Genomic DNA, 19,319 nt, shown 5'->3' with positions numbered 1-19,319 from the left:
ATATGTGTGTTAGTGCGAGAAGTACGAGTCACTGTTAGGAGTATATACGTCCCTGTTAAGAATACATGTGTTTCAGCGAGAACTACAGCATGAGTCACTGTTAAGAGTATATACATCACTATTATGAATACTTGTGTCACTGCGAGAAGTACTGCATGAGTCACTGTTAGGAGTATATACATCCCTGTTAAGAATATGCGTGTCACTGTTAAAGTTACCCAATTTTGGTAAACACAAAGAGAAATACACTAATGGAGCACGTACAATTACCGGTTGCTCACACACAGCTTTGTATTATTGAACAATTTATTGAGAACAATAGAAAGAAATATACATATTCACGAGTGAAAATTGTAATGAAAATTTAAACCAGAAACAACAAGAACAACAGGAACAACAACAACAACAACAAAACTTGTAGTATTAGCCTGTTGGCGGTTATTTCAAGAGAAGTTATGTTATACTAAACCAGTAGTGTCATTTCAGATTTTGCCATGGGGGTGGCAACAAGATTGTTCAGTGATATAAGAATTTCATGTTCTTTTTTATTAGAATAGAAATTATTAAAGAACACGTGCCTCTCCAACTCCAAATAATAATAATAATAATAATAATAATAATAATAATAATAATAATAATAATAATAATAATAATAATAATAATAATAATAATAATAATAATAATAATAGAAGATCGTATACTGCTCTTGGTGAAAATTTCAACACAAAGGAGAAAACACGCACCGAAACGACGTCACCTAGCATCCAGTTGGAAATGAGTGCACTATACGATGTGATATTCAATCAAATAGTAGGTGTTATGTGTTTACTTTGGTACATCTTGCAAGCCAATAATTCCCTAGTATACAATTATGCTTTCAAAATAAATAAATGAATAAAAAATAAATTTTCTATCTGCAAGATAAATTATAGTTTGTCTTTTCAACTAGTTCGGTGGCTAGCACACATGCCTTTAGTGCATGGGGACCTGGGTTTAATTCCTGGTGAGGAAGCATATAATTCATTACGCTGGTTCATATTTCGCCTTAAATTGTAGGTTTACGCCTTATATAATCTCGGTGCTAAAAAGGGACGCTAAATTTCATCCAATCATTATAATTTCCTGAAACTAAATATTGGGGATTGAAGAGAGAAAAAACTCCTTTCGAACCCTGTGTAATTTAGGGGAGGAAGAAGTTCAACTTTCCCATTTAATGATCTTTTTAAATCATTTCCTGCTTCACATACTGTACATCGCTAGCAGAAGAAAAGGCATGTCCTTCTAGAGTCTATTGAATTTTGGGGATAAAGATCTAAAGATTGCCACAAAATTTCTATTGAAGAAACATCATTACCATTTGTGGTTAAACGTTTAAAATATAATAGCTTAATATAAACACTTTGCTTCTGTTTGAGTGATGATTTACAGAAAAAATAGTAATAATATGGCCTTTGATTAAGTTGTTAATCACTTTTCCATCTTTGTATTGAAATTAGTTGAAGTTGCTACTTCAATTGGTTTGCTTTGGTTGGCCTTTTATTTGTTTGTTTCATTTACATGTTGCTTCGTTTAGTTTGAGGTTGGCTTGTCTTTTCGCTTACCTTGGCTTTCTTTTGCTTGAAGTTTTCCAGCAAGATAACTGACTTGCTCAGGGAAGCTAACTGTCTATTACTGTCGAACTTTGCAGGAAGCTTAAACTAATATTGCGGTTTTTTATTTGTGGTTGGACATAGCGTAATGAACAAAAAACTAAAGCAATATTTGTATTAAGTGTCGCAAAATTATAATAAAACATAATTATAGAAGGTTCATTTTCTATACCTGGGTAATATTGTTAGTGAGGAAATGACATGCGAACGTGAGATAAAAATAAAGATAGGAATGGTGGAGGAAGTATTTACGAAGAAAAGGATGTTTTGCGAATCCCTGAGTAAACAGTTATAAAAATCGGTTGCTTCAATGATTCCAAGTTTAGTGTCCTTTTCATCATTTTCAGCAGGAAGGTTATATGAGATGTGGACTCTAGAGCTTAATGTGAGGTCCGAAGCACATGAATTCACACCGGGAACTGAATCCGGGTCTTCCGCATCTAAGGTATGTATGCTATAGCTATACACATTGTCGTGCCATAAGTTCTATCCTTTATTCAAATAGGAGAAACGAAATCAAATTTCGTAGTACACTAAATCCTTTAGTGTCATGTGTACTTTAGTACCAATGGAATGGAAAAAAACACTAGTCTATTCAAAATGGCATCCGCTGGTCTTCACTCACATCTTCAAGTGTTGAGGCTACTCTTCAATGGCTGTACGCACCACATCTTGGGCAATGGAAGCGGTTGGTTTTATTAAATCGGCCTTTGACGACTCAATATTGCGGTAAGATTTCTTGGATGCCTTCTCCTCTAAAGTAAGTAATCTTAAAGGTAGTAGTCCAGCGGGTGGAGATCCGGGTTTCTCAGTGGTTATGAAGTGGGAACATTGTTGGCTAACCACTACTGGTTCATCTTCGCCTTACCTGCCGGCGCGGACTCTTGCTGAAATGTCCATTCTGCGCTAAAAAACAGAGTGTGATTCAATGGTTTCACTACTTTCTCCATTACATCATTCTGGTAATTTGCTGCATTGGCCTTGACTCCCTGTTCGCGTACCGCTGGAGTAATCTCTTGATACTTGTTGCTCGTATCTTCTTTAAAACTTGAGTCAATAGTTCTCCTGTGATTCTTCTGTAAGCCCCAAGTTTAAGATCTTGTTTGATAAGCTGAGACGTTGTTCTCTTCGGTATATCCATCTCCTAATGCCATGATTTTCAGTTTTCGAAGAGGATTTCGATGAATTCGCACAGCTACGGCTTTTACAGCTGCTTGCGTCCTTGAAATGCACGGGTGGCCACTTCTTGCTCTATAATCGATCGAGGAGGAGTCATTGAACCGTTTGATGTACGGATACACAATCTTTTTTGCGTAATTTACAAAGGCTTTAGAATACTGAAAATCTCTTTCGGCGATTTATTGCACTTATGTAATGCGATCATAGCAATACTATTCTCTTTGATACCGCACTTCATGTTAACTGGACAAGTAAACGACACAAACTGAGGACTGGTTTGCACTACAGGCTAGGCACAATGTTGAGTAAAAAAAAATCTTGTCACGAACGTCAGTCGAATTGGCCGTATGAGGCCAGTGAACTTAAAGACAGAACTTTTGGCACGACTGGGTAGCCACGAAGCATATCAAGAATTGGGAAAAAGATTCACAATATGTATAGTGTGAAGTATTATCTATGAGGCAGAAACATGAACATTATTAAATAACGTTGAAAAAAAGACTAGAGGTTTTCTAGAAACGAAAGGAAAACGAATGAGAAAATGTTAGAAATACTAGGAATGGAGGGAACAATTTTAGATGTAATTAAAAAGAGACAGAGAAACTGGTTATGACATCGGCTGAAAATAAAAACTGTATTGTGAGGGGCGTGCCAAACTATATGATTGTAGACAAAAAAGGAGTTTCGAAAGAGATGCTTCAAACAAAATTCAACCAAAATCTGTACGTGAAGATGAAGAGGTCACTTCTAGAGTATGGTGGATCGAAGTTTTTCAATTTACGCCAAGTGATCTGCCAATAATGGCAGAATATCTATGATATGATGATGATAAATAAAATCTTTTCGTTTAATGCCCCACGATTATGCCCTTTAGGCTAAACGAAACGATGATTTAGGAGAGTGAATGATGAGGGAAAAATTGGTAGATTTAAACGTGAGAAGAAACGGAAGTACCCCCGAGAAAACCTAGGAGCACGATGTTGTTCACCACAAACTTACTTGACCTGGTATGGAACCAGGGACCCCACACACCAAAGGTAAGCGCTTTACCACTGAGTTACCGTGCACCTTTTTGAATAATCAATATAGAACATTTTTTTTCTAAAATATAGTTCTTAATTATTTAATGATAATAATGGTGAAACTAGTAATTACGCGTACATTAGAAATAAATTTTGAAGAAAGAACTTTGAACTGATTCTCATTGGAATAGCCTCTTTGAAAACACGATTTAACAAAAATGTTATCTTAATTACATTTTCTATGTATTTACTTGTTCTTATCTGCAGATTTTCTAAATGAATATGTTCAGAAGGTAGAAGATTACGGTTGAGTTAACTGAGCTGTAGAATCATTCTAAAGTATTGTAAGCAAAAAGAAAAAAAGAACCTTTTGAATGTAGCTCCAGTGGAATAATTAAATGCTGATTAAAGCTTCAAGAAATTAAAAGTGCATAGCAGATAAATATATACTCTCACTTGATACAAGAAATACGTTTTTACCTTTCTCTTTGAAAGGAAGTTTATAAAAAGTAGTTATAAAGATTTAATTTTGTTTTTAGTTTCACAACCAGTAAGTATATATCTGTTAAAATGCTACAATAGCAATTAAAGACGCCTGAGCTACAACCTATAACTTTGGCTTTCAAATCTTTCATTTACGGTTATATATGATTTCACGTTTAACAAAGACAATATTTTAAATAAATTATTATTTAAATACATCTTTTTTAAATAAAGTTTATGTTTTTAAAGCTATTGATCAAAGCCTTTGTATTTTAATAAACCTCCAAAATCAATGCAAATGAATTGTGCTGCCATCTTTGGGGTTCTTTTAAACTATATGTTTGTGGACGTTTATATGTTTGTGGTCAATCATTTCGACACTGAGATCTCGGAAACTACAGGCTCTAGAAAGATGATATTTTCACTGATCGATTGCAAATTTTGCATAGATTATCGAGTTGTAATTTAAGAAACATGGCCATTATTTCTTTATTACATTTTTACGGGTACACTGGAAGTGTTGAAATTTAAAAAAAAAACTAAAGGATCATATCCTACGCATTAGACATTCCAACACCACATTGTTGTATATACGGGTTGAATGTGTCTCAGGGCGTTTGTTTCCTCGCCAAATAATACTAAAAAAGAAAGGATAACCGTTTTTCCAGCCTAAGATGAATCTTTATTTTTGGAGTGTTTTGCCCAATGAACATCATATATAACTCCTTATAATTAATTATGTAAGTAACGTATTTTTTATTACATACTGCATGCAAGAAGAAAGAAAACACTTGTCATTCATGACTTAGAAATTCCAACCAAAAGTAGGCTTAAATTTTGCAAACGGTGAAAGATTTTGAAAAAAAAAAATAATCGAAAAAAATCTTCCCTTTGTGATACTCATTGCCGATTTTTTTTATCAAGACGTCTTTTACTTGTGTCTGTAAAGGGACATGTACAGATGTTGTGAGGAATGACAAGGAAATCCATGCTCATATGCGAATGATGCGCTGTGTAGAGAGCGCAGGTTCAGCTAGTCTATATTAAAATGCTAGGTTTATATGTTTGTCCCCAAAGAAAAATTTATATGTTTCTCTCCAATGAGATCTAGAAAACCACAAGGGCTAGAAACGTGCATTTTCGCTGATCGATTCCAAATTTTGTGTAGATTGTCCAGTTCTAATTGAATATCTAAAAACATTATCGTTATTTCTTTATTACATTTTTAGGAGTACACTGGAAGTGTTGAAATAAAAAATCATATCCTGTGAGTTATACATTCCAACACAATATCGTTGTGTACAGGAGTTGTATATCTCTCAGGCGTTTGTTTCATGGGCAAATGATAATAAAAAACGAAGGATAACCATTTCTCCAGTCTAAGATGAAAGTTTATTGTTTGGAATGTTTTGCCAAATGAACAGCACATATCACTGACATTGTAATTAATTGTGTATGTGATGTATTTGCTTATTACATACTGCATGCAAGAAGAAAGAAAACACTGATCATACATGAATTAGAAACTCCAACCGGAAGTAGGCAGAAATCTTGCAAACAGTGCGAGATATTGAAAAAATAATCGAAAAAAATTCCCTTTGTGGTACCCCTTGCCGATATTTATCAAGACGTCTTTCATTTGTGTCTGTGAAGAGACATAAACAGATGTTGTGAGGAATGACAAGGAGATTCATGCTCATATGTGAATGATGCGCTGTGTAGAGAGCGCAGGCTCAGCTAATATTTAATTAAAATCATAAGGGATATTTCTTTATAACACAGTGAGTAATAAACTCTCAGTAATTCACAACTAGTGCTCTCAACGGGTCGGGTCGGGTCGGGTTGAAGACCAACCCGACCCGACCCGTGACCCGAATTGACTGACCCGACCCGATGACCCGACCCGACCCGACTGGCCCGAACCGTGATCCGATCTGATTGACCTGACCCGATAACCCGACCCGAGCTGACCCGGTTGACCCGACCCGACAACCCGACCCGAATAACCCGACCCGACAACCCGACCCGAATAACCCGACCCGACAACCCGACCCGAGCTGACCCGATTGACCCGACCCGACAACCCGACCCGAATAACCCGACCCGACAACCCGACCCGAGCTGACCCGATTGACCCGACCCGACAAAACGACCCGAATAACCCGACCCGACAACCCGACCCGATCTGACCCGACTGACCCAACCCGACCCGAGTAGCCTGACCCGACAACCCGACCCGACTGACCCGACCCGACAACCCGACCCGAGTTGACCCGACCCGAACTGACCCGATCCGAGTCGGGTCGGGTCGGGTCACGGGTCGGGTCAACCCGACCCGTTTGAGAGCACTATGGTCACGACACTGGGTGAACGCCAAAATGCACTCACATTGGGAAACTAGTTTTAAAAGCATAATTTTAGAAAATAAAGCATAAAGCATAATTTAAAATATATAGCACAATTCTTGGAAAATTCTCTTTAACTGAAAGTTTAACATACTGTGTTAATATTTTTAAAGCCAATATTTACAATGCAAAATCATTGAGAACATAACAATGCAACAATGAAAAGCTTATTTTCATTTCTGTAAACTTATTGGTGAAATCCTTTGATGTGGAGAAAAGAAAGTAAAAGAAGAAATTTTTCTGCCAACAATGAATAGTATGCAAGAACTCCATACTATATTGTTACAGTGACGACGCCAGCTTTAAGTTCTTAGGGGGGCAAAGGAGGGGCAGATACATTTTCGGGGGGGGGCTATTTGCCATACCAAAAATGACATATTTATTACTTTTGACTTATTTTACATTACATTGTGTATTTCGTTGCTGTTTTTATGTTAGATCTATATGATTATAAATTAAACTTATTTCAAATAAAATTTGTAACTAACAAATAAGTAACGTCTGCACATGAAATATTTTTCAATGAAACTTTTGAAGCCTAAACATAAATTGAATTACTTTCGCGTAAGCTACAAGTAACACATTCGTCTATATGCTACGTCTCTCTCTCTCTCTCTCTCTCTCTCTCTCTCTATATATATATATATATATGTATATATATATATATATATATATATATATATATATATATATATATATATATATATATATATAGCCAGAGAGAGAATTTACGAGGAGCTGCTGAAAATGTCGTAGTCCAATCCAGAAGGAGTGTAGGTACTAGGTAGAAAAATGAAACCGTAGTTTAGAAAAACATATCTATGTATGTACAAATATAAATTTTCATATTAATAATGAAATTCTTATTGTTTCTCAGGCCTCTGAAGTGATTATGTGTGCCCAAACAGATAATTTCACGAACATCCAGATCCTTACTGTTATAACATTTTTGTTCCAGCAAGGAAAGTCACCGAAGTAAATTAATGAGGAAATCAGTGAAACACCACGGGACTCTCCTCCGTTATATATGGTGGTGAAGAAGTAAGTGGCTTAGTATAAACGTAGCAATTTCTCAACAAATTATTCTTTACATCCAGGATGATTAAAAGCAATGACTCTTCCTGGAATCATGGATGCAATTTGTGACATTATTCTTGAAAATTGCAGCATTTCACCCAGTGGTGGATATAGCCCGGGGCCGGAGGACCTAGGCCACCCCAGTTTTTGTATGACAAAAATAATTTAAGCAAAATATATGTCAGGAGAATAAAAGGGTAACGGCATTAAGAGAAGTCTTCTTCCAATTTGACCGTAATGCTGATCAATTTCGCTGACGAATAGTAACCATAGATGAAATATGATTGTACCACTATGATCCTGAATCGGAACAACAGTCAATGGAGTAGTAACACTCATTTCTCCATCGCCCCAAGAAGTTCAAGACACAGAAGTAGGTTGAGAAACTGTTTGGAACATTCTTCTGGTATAAGTATGGAGTGGTAGACTACCTCCTCAATGGTCAGATATTTAATCCAGAATCTCTACATTACTTACAAAACTGAAAGAAAAATTCAAAGTTCAACGCTGCGGAAAATGAAAAGAAAGGAATTCTGTTTCTTCAGGAGAATACACCTGTCCATCAAGCCCCTGCGAACATAACTGACATTGCATAATCTAGGATTTCAATGTCTAGATCATCATTCTTATTCCGCAGATTTAGCTCCGTCTAACTATTACGTGTACTTATTTCCCAAACTTAAGTAACACTTGAAAGACGCCATTTTAGATCTGATAGGGGTAGTGCTACGAACAGTGGTGCGAGGAAATCTAGATTTTTTTAACTTTTCTGCAAAAGCTGGAACACTGTACAAGGTAGTATATTGACTCTCGGGGGAAAAGAAGAAGAAGTAAAACTTCACCAATCCACGTGCACTCCTTCTGGGTTGGGCTACGAATTTTTCAGCAGTTCCTAGTCAATATGGTAGACGTCACGTCAGTACTTTGAAACAAAATAAGTAAAGGAGCACTAGTATAAACCAATTACTAACTAAAGATCAGCACTCTGACAATACATTTTATTGGGAATCAATTTTTCCATAATTTTATTATTATCATTTGCAGGAAGGGAAAACACAACTCTTTTTATCTCCTTCAAAAAATTAAGCCCTGGTAGTTGCAAACTAAGCTGTTATAAGCACATCCTCTGAATATTGGAAGCCGAGAATAATGTTTCAGAAAAAATAAGTTTTAAATAAAACAAAATATGAAACTGAAAACTTCAAACCTGGATAAATACAAACAAGTTACGTAACTGGTTTTACCTTTCTTTTGTTTCCAATCGAAGTTGATCCAATGAGAAGAAAACAAGTCGACCAAATCTACTATTGTTCGCTAGGCACAATTATTAAAAATCATAAGAAAGAAGTATAACTAAAATTTACCTCAAAAGGGGCTAAATTAGAAAACAGAAATATGCGTGTATACCCAGACGCTCAAAGAAGAAAGTTTGAGGATTAATCTGCCACATAGTAAATTCATGGAAAGTAGACTACAATTTGTCAATGAGATTGGTTATGATACTGATATAAAATACTACGTGAAGAATGTTTAAAGATTGTACGAGTCTGGAGGGGCAGTCTAGGTGGCAGTCAGGGGGGCAGAAGTAGCTACTAGGGGGGCGCTCTCCCCCCTTCTCCCCTCTGGCGTCGTCACTGTATTGTTATGTTTACTTTTTGAACTTAAGCACTTTCTGTACTTTTTGGTGGCATCTTTTACTTTCCCTTTCTGTATATATGTACCTGTAAGGCGCACACAAATGATAGAAAAAATTTATTCGAGCAAAGCACATCTCTTTACAATGAATTAAGTAGAAAGTTCATTAAATATGAGAGAAACTAGTTGCAAAAAATATCAATAAATAGATTAAGATATTTAGAATATTTAATGTATAATAAATATACATTATACACGATTAACGTAAAATAATCATTGAAATTAACAATAAAGCATAATTTAAAAAAAAAAGCATAATTAAACAAGAAATAAAGCATAATGTGGGTTGCTCTAACAATTAAGTTGTATGAAGACGAGAAGAAAACGAAAGCTGATTCCTTAACGAATTTCGTTGATCTTCTTTGTGTCTACAAAAACGCATTCCTAGAAACCTACAAGCTAGGTATCATCTCTGTGATTATATCAGTTTCTAGTGCTACATGTGAAAGGTCATTCTCTTCTTTGAAAAGATTAAAGACTTGTATACGCAATTCAATGACTCATGATAGGTTGAAAAACTTAGTGTTAATTTATTTTGAGAAGAAAATTGATAAATCGTTAGATCTTTAACAAGTTGTGGATATGTTTGCTGCTGCCCACACGAATAGAAAGATCCTCTTCAAGTAGAGGCATGAACCTATAAGTTATTTTCTTTACCTGTAAAAGTGTATTTGCTTCCACTTAAGTCAACCAGCTACACATATTTTAAACGCCATGATTAAATAACTATTTACTTATATTAGAAATCAATTGCATTAATGAATCCTAGTTGTTTGAGGTACTAAATTCTTATATTTTCACTGTTTTCCAAAGAGTAAAATCATGAATAATAAAGATGGAAACATTCACCTTGAATACACACACACACACACACACATATATATATATATATATATATATATATATATATATATATTGGAGATGTCCCCCTCAAAATCCTCTTGGGCCCTTCATTTCCCCCCCCCTGAAAAAAACTCTAGCTACGCTACTGGACACCATGCACCAGAGATGAATTCTCTACCACTGAGCCACCGCGGCCCTGCTTGGGCTTGGTCGTCCTTATCCAATATCTCTTTTGGCGTTGCTTAAACAACTTCTAGTTTTCTTCTAAATCCAGACTCCATATTGGCGTAGATATTAATATTACAGTCGATTGGTAAAATCAATCTTCCACATTTAAAAATTAAAGTACACACAAGTAGAAAAATAAGCATTTATCATAAAAACACTAGCTGCAAGTGTTCAAAATAGATTTATGGTTTCTATAAAATCAATTGAAAATTGCTATTTTTAATTAGGCAGCTAGTGAAAAACAGCAGCTTTCGACTCCAGCCGAGTTTAAACTCAACCTAAACTCAGTTGACCAAAGTGAACTGACCCGACTAACCCGACCCGACAACCCGACCCGATAACCCGACCCGACAACCCGACCCGATAACCCGACCCGACTGACCCGACCCGACAACCCGACCCGAATAACCCGACCCGACAACCCGACCCGAGCTGACCCGATTGACCCGACCCGACAACCCGACCCGAATAACCCGACCCGACAACCCGACCCGAGCTGACCCGATTGACCCGACCCGACAACCCGACCCGAATAACCCGACCCGACAACCCGACCCGAGCTGACCCGACTGACCCGACCCGATAACCCGACCCGAGTAGCCTGACCCGGCAACCCGACCCGAGCTGACCCGACTGACCCGACCCGATAACCCGACCCGAGTTGACCTGACCCGACCCGACCCGTAACCCGACCCGATCTGACCCGACCCGACTCGGGTCGGGTCGGGTCGGGTCAACCCGACCCGTTTGAGAGCACTATTCACAACACTGTATAATCAATGAAAAATGTTATTTTGAAAATATATATTTGTATTTCTAGGTAGAAATTTCTAACCTTTTTTTAACAGTATTGATTCATACTCTTATTTTAAAAATTACCAAATTAAGGTGTTCTTTTTTTTAAAAAATCTCTGATCATTAGATACATCATAGTTGGTTCAGTCACTCGAAAATGACAGTCTGAGAGCCACTATTTCAACTGGGAAGAGAATGGAGATTTTCTGTCAGTTACACTATCGTCTGTTCCTTCCCGCTTGTAAATGACATTTCAAAACATGACTATCTAGGCTCTGCTCCCTCCTATTTCTAAACGGATATATATCTCTGGTATTCAAAAATATAAAGCCTAATCTCTGTTTCTTCTTACTTCTAAATGGCAATAAACAAAATTACAGGGTTTGTTCAAGAAGTAATGAGATTGGCCGCCGCGCAGCGCTCCAGTCACCACCAGAGCGCTCTCAATGGGTGATATCGGTGGTGGGGTCGTAAGCATCGCACCGCGCGGCAGTCGCTTCTGCGCACTGAGAGAATGAGGATCGATCGTTGCGGAAAATGTGTTTTTTCATTTTGGTCACGGGATAAAAAACGAAAAATGAACCAGACGATAGAGCGGCGATACGCTATCATATTCTGCGTTCGATTGGGCAAAACTGCTTCAAAGACTCTTGTCTTGATTGAGCTGGCCAATGGAGACAATGTCATGTCGAAAGTCCAGGTTTTTCGCTGGCATAAGGACTTCAAAGACGTGGAGGAGACGGTTGAGGACAAAGATCGATCTGGACGCCTTGCGACGAGTTTTTCGGATGAGTACATGTCAAAGGTGAAAGAACTCTTGGACTCTGACCGTCGGTTGAGTCTGCGATTAAAAGCGGAAGAACTTAACATGCGCAAGTCAACGGTACACAACATTGTAACCGAGAATTTGAACATGAGAAAAGTTAGTGCAAAATTGGTACCAAAAATGTTGAGTAATGATCAAAGACAACGAAGAGTTGACGTGTGCTGTGAAATGGTCGTGGTTGTGGAAGATAAAGCAGACCTTTTCCTGTACCCCAAAGTGAAAAGCTCCCTGAAAGTTCACCATTTTGATGATGTTGCCGTTATCCAGAAGGTCGTAACCAAATCTTTAAAAGGTATTTCGGAAGCTGGCTTCCAGGGGACGTATGAATCACGGAAATCGCGCTGGCAGCGGTGCATCGACGCCCATGGGGACTATTTTGAAGAATTTTGTCGGATAAATAAATTCCTGTTAATAGACTCAGTCTCATTACTTCTTGGACAAACCCTGTATTTGAATCCTTCTGCTATTAAAGAAAAAAGATGGAGTAGTCTGTTTTCTTTGACTTGTAAACGACAATAAACGAAATTAATTGTATCCTTCCACTATTCAAATTCTACTGTACTTAATTACACCATTATATTGTATATTTTTCATTATAGCTTTGAAAATAAACCAAAACTCACTCACCAAAGCAAGTATTAATATATTTACTGCTTTGGTAAGTTTGAGTTTATTAATACATGTTTAGCATTACTATTATATTTTAATCTTGTAATTATCTCCACTTATTATAGCCTTAGTTTTACACTATAGGTTTTTTTATAGTAAAATTATACTTTTAATGATAAACTAGTTTTCGGAAGAGTACGAGTGCTAACTTAATAGGAACATGTGTCAATCTTAAATAACTTAACAGCAAACGAAGAAGTTTTAGTTTGCTCATTGCTTTTTACTGTAATTTAGAATAAGATGAAAAAGATAATAACTGTATTTTTATTACTATATCAATTGCTTATTAACAATAATGTGCCAGTAACTATTTCGTAACTGAAGGACTTCAATTAGATAAAAGTTATTCTCTTCTTCTATGCTTGTAATTAGTGTCAATCTTCTTTCTTACACTTTATGATTAAAAAGAATCTTCAAATCTTTCTGTAACGCCACACATCTGTAATGAATGTGATAAAAAAAAGTATTACATTTCAATGGAACGAAAATCTATCAAAATTTCGTTTGATCATTACATGTTTCCAAGAAAATGTATTTTAGTGTGTTGATCGTATTTTTACCTGTTCCTTGGACTGTAAGAACCTGTCGATGGTTAATTCGTTCTCTTCGATTCGAGCATGATAAAATAAATTCCTTTTGGATTTCAGCGCTGTACACCTGAAAGGAGACGGTGAGCTAAAGGAGACGGTGATGATGAGAAATGAATGAAACAAAGAAGATGGAAGGAAGTGGGAGAACCCTGAGGAAATCCACGCACATGGTGTTTGTCCACCACAAAGCCCATTTGGCGCGAGTTGGGATTGGACCAGGGATTCCACGCACCAGTGGATAACTCTCTACTACTGAGCCACCTCGTCCCCCCATACACGTGTTTAGTTCCAAGTTTATATATTTTTAAAATTAGTTTTAATATTATTAGTATACAACGGAAATTTTTTGTCCAAACTTGAGATTTATTCCAATCTATAAGAGCTGAACAGTGACGAATCTTCCAAGGTACTAGCCCGCTCTAGTTTTTTTAATGACAAAAATAATTGAAGCTATTATCTAGAACGTTCATAGTTAATTCATGATGTACCTATTATAGTATGAGTTCTGACTGCCCCCTTAGCTTCTAACCACTGGAGCTGTACACAATTATATACGTGAATGAAAATCATCATGTGTAGTTTCCGATAAAATAAAACAAAAGACTTTCTTTCTAAAATTTAGAAATATATTATTTGTAAACCTGAAACGTGTTCTGAACACTTTTAATTGTGACACTAATTAGACCATAATAGATAGTATACTTAACTTTTAAACTTTAATTTATTCTTAAAATATATAGTTATCGAAGATGAAGTGTATATAACTTATAAGTCACATAGAGCTTAACAAACTGACATAGTTGAGTAAGTTATCATGCCTAGTTTTCGAGAGACAAACAAGGAAAAACAAATTTTTATGGCGCTAAACAGTATTTCGCTCGTTGCTAATTATAATTGACTCTTTATTCTGTTGCAGCATATTATTTATTTACAGATATATGTATAGTATAGTTAAAAAAAACAATATAGTTGTAGCGAATTATATCAATTGTTTGTTTAACGCTAACACATATACTCCTAACGGTAACTCATATTACTTACCAGCAGTATACTCGTTCCTCCCACGAGGAGAATACGTTTCATTATGAACTTAAAGGGCTGACTTTGGATTTAAACGGCGTCGGAAGTGTCATTGTTCATCTCAGTGACCCCTAAAATTATGTATTCGACACTAGTACCGGTATTTTCAATCGTTTATAAATATATTTCCCCTCTCCCTCCCCTAAACTGCACCGTCAAAGTGAAATGCTAAAAACCATCCCAGGTTCGAACCTCATCTAAGTTGAAAATTTGATCGAGATCAGTTTTGTGATTCAAGAGGTATGAAGTCACAGACATAGTCACTTTCATTTTTACGAGTATATACTGTATATATCCATATCTATCTGTCTAATCTATCTATCTATAGATAGATAGATAAATAGATAGAGTTTATACAAAAATAAATTTATGTAAAATAATGTAACCGTAAACCTTAATTTCAAGAAGAATAATAAATTTATATTACTTTAAAAACCATATTTTTCTGTTTATTGCAACTGGAGTATACAGTATTTCCTAATACTGAAGTTTAACATATTGTTCATTTAACTAATGTCTACTAACATAATACTTGTAATAAAACTTTTAGATCATTGTACTAAACTTTCTGGCTATCACTTCTTAAATTAATTAATTACTTTTAGTATGTTCTATATGGTTATTAATGATATATTTATTTACGAAATATTCAGAAACTTATTTAACTCGTGTTTGAAGAAAGCTGTTATTAAAAAGAATCACTTAAATGAGCGAAGTACACATTGCGGATTTATTTTTAAAAAATGGCTTATATCATATTATAGGCTTTCTAATGAAATAATAATTTATGGAGCATAAATAAAACCGTTGGAGTTGTTTCACAAGAAAGTCAGGATTTCCGATCTTCACTCTGCAGTGAAGTGCCCTTCGTTTAGGAAATTGGAAGAAAGGAAAAACTACACCCTGGAGAATCTTATAGAAATCTTAAGTTAAACTTTGGTCTGGATGTCCGTAAGGCCTCTAGGAGTGTGTATACTGCCCACATAGCACACGACGTCCCTAGGACATTCCATTTTGATCCCAATTATACCATATAGATCCCGGGATTATCGGGGCAATGATTAGACATCCCATGGATGTCCTGCATGGGACATCCTAAAGGATTTCCACATAGAATGTCTACAGGACGTCCCGGATGGGACAGGAGATCCTAGGAAAATCCCATTCCGAACATATCTAGGACCATATTATCCCACAATTTACCAGTGTACATCCCTTTGAGGTGCCGTTGAATATCCCGTTTTCCGGGATATTAACGAACATCTGGCTATCCCGCGGAGGTCCTATGGATGTTCCGGGGGCAAATTCGCATGATTCTGGGATGTTCCGTTGTCCATTGCAGATCAGTCTAGAACGTTCCTTGGACGTCTGTGTGCTATGTGGGTAGTGTATTCATCAGGACGAAAGAACGAATAGATAACACAATCCAAAAATAAATTTCCGACAAGTAAGGGCAACAAAAAGTGTAAATCCATTAAATCTCGAATCCGGTTTTTCTCTCTTCACGATTCTCACACTTCCTTCTCTTCTATCGACACTCGGAAGTGAAAGTGTTTAGCCAGAGTATTCTGCCTAAAGGCTGACTCTAGCGCTTTTATTCAAAAGTAGCATTATGGGATCACTAAGCCTGTTAAGCAGGGGTAGAGTGGCCAGTTACTTTTCCATATGATCAAAAATGTAGGATGAACGACACGAAATTAAGACCTAGAGTAGATGAATAATTAAGAGATTTAAGATCAGAGGTAGTACACATACAATGACTATAAATATTACTACTTTATCAGGCTCGCATTCAGAAATTATTGTTTGGTGAGGTTCAAAGTTAGGAGGTAGGGTCCAGTACCATAAGACATTATATCTATCCTGGTGTTGAACCGGTGGTTTTCTTCACCCGAAAAAAAGATAAGTAGTTATTAAATACTGCCACTTACATTCTCAAAAAAGTGACAAAACTACAAACCAGGTGTAAGATCTTGAGGTTACAGCAATCACTTCTCTGCTTAACAAGTATAGTTTTATTAAGATAATGTACAAAGGTGTTTTGAGTTACGAAGTTTTGGGGCAGAGGGTAGTCCGTGGGTCCCTTGTACTTCACCTAGGCTGTCACTTGCGCACGCCAATTAATTGGCCTTTCGATATAACACTTTAAAGAAATGAATAAAACAAAGAAGATAGAATAGCTTTATCTGAAGCACTCGATTTTCAATTGGCAATAGGGAGGATATTTGAAACGTGTTATTTGCCATCTGGTTCGGAAATTCATTCAGAATTCCGGAACTTCTCTCTCCTACGTCGCCATTAAATAATTTATCAATGTCCAAGTTTTATTATTCCAACTCGTGCGTTAATCGTTGCCTTGCTTCCGAGAACTAAAGTTTAGTCTTTTAAGAAAAGCATTAAGTAATCACAAGAACCATGAAGTATAAAAGAATACTGTTATTATTAAATTGTTCATAAACTTGTTAATGTTTCTATCATAAGCTTATTGGATATGTTTTGAAAAAGTCACTATTCTCTTTTTATTTTTATTTTTTTTAATTTTGGTGTTTGTGTCTGTGTGTGAGTGTGTGTGTGTGAGAGAGAGAATGTGTGTTTGTCTGCATGTACTATTATTATTATTATTATTATTATTATTATTATTATTATTATTATTATTATTATTATTATTATTATTATTATTATTATTATTATTATTATTATTGGCATACTTTTGAACTTGCACGGAGACACTAAATCATAATATGTTTTTATTTCGGTAATTTTTCCTGGCTTGTATGTTGTTTCCTTTATTAGTGGGCACTAATTTCTCTCTAGGTCGTCGAATAAATGAATTTCTTTGTGCACTTAGGTGCAAATAAACTTAAAGGAAGAAGCTTGATCGTTCCAAAGATCAAGGCTAAAGTAAGTAATATTAAGTTTCTAGTTTCAGGTGGCATGATAGTGTAGTGATAACGTAATGGAGTTACGATTAATAAAGGTGTCTATCATAGGTTCAAATCCTGTTCATGCCAAATTTGCATTGTTTACAAAGTGATAGTGAAGAATCGATTTCTCATATTATACGTGCAATGCTTAAGAATGTGGAAGCAAACACCTTTGTCATGATAGAGACGATTTACGAATGTTGGTTGCGAAAGGGGAAGGGATTTACCAGGACATTCGAAACACTTCATTGATGTGCAGTAAACACTTTTCATGTTATCGTTCTCAGAAAGAAATATTACAGCATTTGTTTAACAAAGTTTGGGTAAAGCAATCGGTGGTGTAGTGGTAAAGTACCAGATTCCAAACAGAAAATATGGGTTCGATTCCCCACCAGGTAGTATAACTTTTTCGCATAAAATAATGGCTGCAAACAGAGATTTATCTTCTGTTGGAGAACTTACAAAGCGTCACTGACGAGAATTCGAATAAACAGTGTGTGCGTTCTTCATCATACACTGTAATGATAAGTATATTTCATATTTATATTCGTCCTTCTCTCTCTTTCTCTCTCTCTCTTTCTCTTTCTTGTAGTTTCCCTATCCTGTCGTTGCATCTTTCACTTCTGCCCCTCTCTCTCACGTACACACGCACTTCATCTGCGTGTGCGTGTTCCAAAGTTAAAACGGAGAGAGAGAACGATAGACCTGGTCTGGAGAATGTAATTAAATGGCAACTTCAGCGTCGAGTGTTTCGTGCTCTGGACATAACATCTCCATAACATTAAAAGCAACATAACAAACAAAATATCTTTTTTATCATCTCGGTTACCGAGTCTAAGTCGAATTACCGGGTCACTATGGGTTTGAATCTTCGATCCAGTGGTGGTCCATAAGCTAACCAACATCATCCGACTGACACTATATTCCGTTTTAGCTATAAGCGTGTTTATTCTCTCTGTGTTTATTCTCTCTAGCCCTACAACGTTATATTCGCAAGAGATGAAAGTGATGCTGGATGTTCGGTACAGATAAATCTTCGGAAAAGACTAGAAAATGGCCACCACTTTGGTTATTTGAAAACAAAATTTTATTTATACTAGTTCGACACAAATTTGTTTCCACCCTATAATTCAATGTGATTTATTCACCTTGAAATTTGAAACATACAAGGTCTGCTACATCTGTAAGGAACATCCAATTTTCCATTTGAACATTTGTAATTTTTCATTATGATACGGTTTGGACTTTTAATATAGGATATTTCTGATAAAAATTTACCAGCAAAATAGCAATCATTCAATTTTATCTTTCTTTCTTTCTTTTTTCCTTTTCTTTTTTCTTTTTTTCACTTAACATTAGTACTCTGGAATGGAAGATATGACCTACGCCACCTACTGGGTTTATTAGAATGTAGTTTGCATCAGTACGTCCAATGAACACTACCGAATTTACAACGAAACAACGCTGAAACAAAGCATGTGTGTTAAACTGTTGACATTATCTTAGATGTGTCCGTGAGATCTACAATTCTACTGGAAATTGAATATGATATCTTTTATGAAAGAGACTTAATGAATGTTTCAAGCGTCCTCTATATATTCAAACACTTCTGAAAAAATACAAAAGCAAACGTTATTTCTATGTAACTGTTGGATTTCTGGTAAAGGAACTTTATAATGTTACGTTCTTTTCTTCCGAAGTTTAAAATTCCACATTTTTATCTGTTCTCCCTTTCACTTTTCTTCTTCTCTCGCCTTCTCTCTCTCTCTCTCTCTGGCTCGTTTCTGAACCTCTGTGAAATAGACATTCATTGGTTTCAATTTATCATTATGTGTGTTTCAGTTTCTCCCTAAA

Source organism: Thermobia domestica, chromosome 9 (assembly GCF_964235325.1).
Source record: "Thermobia domestica chromosome 9, izTheDome1.hap1.1, whole genome shotgun sequence".
NCBI classification, from domain to species: Eukaryota; Metazoa; Arthropoda; class Insecta; order Zygentoma; family Lepismatidae; genus Thermobia; species Thermobia domestica.
Note: the sequence above shows the minus strand (reverse complement) of the source record.